This window comes from Esox lucius, chromosome 19 (assembly GCF_011004845.1).
Source record: "Esox lucius isolate fEsoLuc1 chromosome 19, fEsoLuc1.pri, whole genome shotgun sequence".
Classification (NCBI taxonomy): Eukaryota; Metazoa; Chordata; class Actinopteri; order Esociformes; family Esocidae; genus Esox; species Esox lucius.
In genome coordinates, this window is record NC_047587.1 from 42274439 (window position 1) to 42278047 (window position 3609).

The window sequence follows — 3609 nt, forward strand, 5'->3', positions numbered from 1 at the left end:
TCTTCTTAGTAACTGTATTTTTCAAAAATAAAGCAAAAGAAATATATTTGCGATGGATCAACCACCTGCATACAATCTTGAATCGGCCGCAGTGCAGGGAAATAAGTACATGCGTCTTCAAGACCTTCAAGTGCCCACGTTCCAACCTACCATGGTTGTTGAACAGCATCAGCGTGTTGTGCCTCATCCCAGGGATCATATTATCTGGTCACTTTTCAACTTTTTCTACTGCAACCCATGCTGTTTAGGACTGGTAGCATTGTATTATTCTATAAAGGTATGTTTGAATTATTGTTATTGGGCTTATCAATAGTTAGTCCGTCTAACAATATTCTATATCTGGAATTTGTATTTCTTTGTTATATGTAGGGGTTTTAGAATTAACCTCCAAAATAATTTTAAACCTTTGAGATTATTCTACTAGTGATTGATCACATTGCTGTGCATTGTTGGCTTTAAAGCAGGATGTTTTGGTTTGTGCGGATGTTGTAAAAATACAACAACTATTTTGCCATTTAATAGTATACAGTTCCTTAACCTGAAAGCATTCTATGTGCCAAAATAAACTGTAATACATAGTATTGTTTCTTTAAACTCCCATTACAAACGTCAGCAAATTTTAGTTATGTGTACCTAATAATTTATTAAAGTAAAGGGCAATTTATAAAACAGTTACTAATCACCTTAAATCAACTCTTAAAGGATATTTGGGCATTAAAACCTGCTCAGAAGCCTGTTACTTCTAATACCTTTAAACTAGTGGTGGCAAGATGACAGTTGCTCTTTGACCATATACTATTTTCAGATTAAGGTACAATCTAGATTCAAATAACTAATATGTATAGCTACATTAACAAAATGAGGTACAATCTAGTTTCAAATAACTAATATGTATAGCTACATTAACAAAATGAGGTACAATCTAGTTTCAAATGACTAATATGTATAGCTACATTAACAAAATGAGGTACAATCTAGTTTCAAATAACTAATATCTATAGCTACATTAACGAAATGAGGTACAATCTAGTTTCAAATAACTAATATGTATAGCTACATTAACAAAATGAGGTACAATCTAGTTTCAAATAACTAATATGTATAGCTACATTAACGAAATTAACAGCACATCTGCAAATCTATTATTAAGAAGCATTTTATTTTGTTTTTTCAGTCCAGGGACAGAAAGATGGTTGGAGACTTGGAGGGAGCAAGACAACATGGGAATACCGCACGGAGCTACAATATTGTGATCCTGACATTGGCAACACTTAGTGTGGTCTTGCTCATCATTACTTATGCTGTTCTCCTCTCCAGACTCCATTATTAAGTTGAGGAGCATGGAGGGATACTTTACAAAGTTTTAGGAATGTGTGTAATTGGCATTACTTTCTTTTGATATTTTGTCTTTTATTTAGCATTGGTTGCTGGATCCAGGCATACTTTATGTGACTTTATGTAACCATTTGTTGTAACTGTTTGTTAAAGGTCTTGACTTTTTAACAAATATTATGACAATGTTTTTGTTGGAGTCTTTCCAGGTATTACACAACTCCCTAGGATTGTGGCCTGGTAGATTTCACTGTGGCCTTTAACAGTGTGTATTACATTTCCTTTGCATTAAATGTGAGTTCTTATTACAGCAATGTTAACAGAAACCCTTTGAATATAATTTGTAAACAGCTGTTCCTGGAATTGTTTAATTGTACAGCACTGGTTTCCAGTGAACAATTATTTAAACAGAAATTGTGCCATAGCACAAGATACTGGATGTTAGTCAACCTTCCACCTACTGCTGCCTTTGGACTTGATCTGTCTTGACTAAAATACCATTGTTGCTTCATCTTCACAGTCATAGCCTTGAAAAGCTTCCAGTTATTGTCTCTCTTCTCCCTGAGCATATGTATCCATATGTTCACAGTAAGATGTGATGCAAGAAAAAACCCTTAGTTTAAAGACTTACACTGCATAATTTCCTTTTATCTTTAAAGAAAAGGTGCTTGCTATGCTTGTTATCTGTGTGTCAAATACAAAGAAAAAAGAATAATAAAACAATCAACCTGCATTAGAGTGTGTTTGGAAAATCTTGATTTTCTTGTTTTTTCTCTTATAAAATGAACATATGGATACAACTTCAGCTACATTCCATTGCTAACTTGCCAGCTAAGTGTCTGGTTCCTCTATCAGGCTACCTAGAAAAGTGGAGGTAGTGGGAGAGAAGCAAGGATTGGGAGAGTAAAAAGAAGAGGGAGAGCACACCAATAATGGCAACCTGTCCCAAGTCTCAACATTCAAGTTTGTCTCACAACGCCTGGGCCTAAAGGAACAATGGCAGGGGCACTAGGAGTTTTTTACAGAAGTGCTAGGAGTCTGCTTTTATTTTCCATATCTGATGTTTGAGTGGGGATACATATTGTGTCAGTGACTCCTTGACTGGCTACTGTCTTGGATTTAGCTTGTACACAGGTTGGGGGGGACGAAACAACTGAGCTTAGCTTATAGCGTTGTTATTAAGCTCATTAGTGGTAAATCTTGTCAGTGTTTTATTCAAGTCCTCTGAGCTTGAGTCAAGTCACTAGTCACTGTAGCTATGTCTGAGTTGCCATGTCGACTCACGAGACGCTATGGCAGAAGTGTAGTCACTGGGTCTGAGATCAACAAAACAACATATGGGTGGTTTACGTGACAGGGCCTTTTTGCGGTTCCGAGCATCAAACACAAATAAAGAACATTTCAATTTGTTAAAAAAGTTTTTAGATTGTTCAGAACATGCTGCTTTACGTGAATATACTGAACATTCATGCAATTCCTCACTTTTTCAAAAATGTTCCACCAAATATGGAAAAGCTCATATGGTGTGACTCTCCCAAGTTTAAACTTTAACTTCACCATCAGGAAAAGGGGTGGAGGCAGGATGGGTCACTGCTGGCAGATGGTCTTGGCCACTGTGCTGCAACTCAGTTTCAGGTTCTTGGTAATATTTTTATAGCCTAGGCTGTCTTTATGTAGAGCAACAATTCTTTTTTTCTGATCCTAAGAGAGTTCTTTGCCATGAGGTGCCATGTTGAACTTCCAGTGACCAGTATGAGGGAGTGTGAGAGCGATGACACAAAATTTAACACACCTGCTCCCCATTCACACTTGAGACCTTGTAACACTAACGAGTCACATGACACCGGGTAGAGAAAATGGCAAATTGGGCCCAATTTGTTGCCAGCGGTTTAGACATTAATGGCTGTGTGTTGAGTTATTTTGAGGGGACAGCAAATTTACACTGTTATACAAGCTGTACACTCACTACTTTACATCGTAGCAAAGTGGCATGTCTTCAGTGGTGTCACATGAAAAGATATAATCAAATATTAACAGAAATGTGAGGAGTGTACTCACTTTTTTGAGATACTGTATATATATCTCTAATCGGTTGTCTTGATCATCTTTTAATTCTGCTTTTATTCCGCTGGTACCTTGTTAATGTGCTTGTGAAATTAACGATGTTCCAGTGGAAAAAAGCTGAGGAAAATGGCAACTAATTGGATTGTCTAAATAGATATGAGGTACACAAATATATTTCTATACATACACGTACAGACAAGGCAACATACAGGT

The 3609-nt window shown here is 36.6% G+C and overlaps 1 long non-coding RNA gene across 1 annotated transcript; it reads left to right on the forward strand.

Annotated features, from left to right (window-relative positions):
- Positions 1-1429, forward strand: LOC114829607. The gene is made up of 2 exons (XR_003777493.2): positions 1-277; positions 1175-1429. It is a non-coding gene; the product is annotated as an uncharacterized LOC114829607 (long non-coding RNA).
- The last annotated feature ends 2180 nt before the right edge of the window (positions 1430-3609 follow it).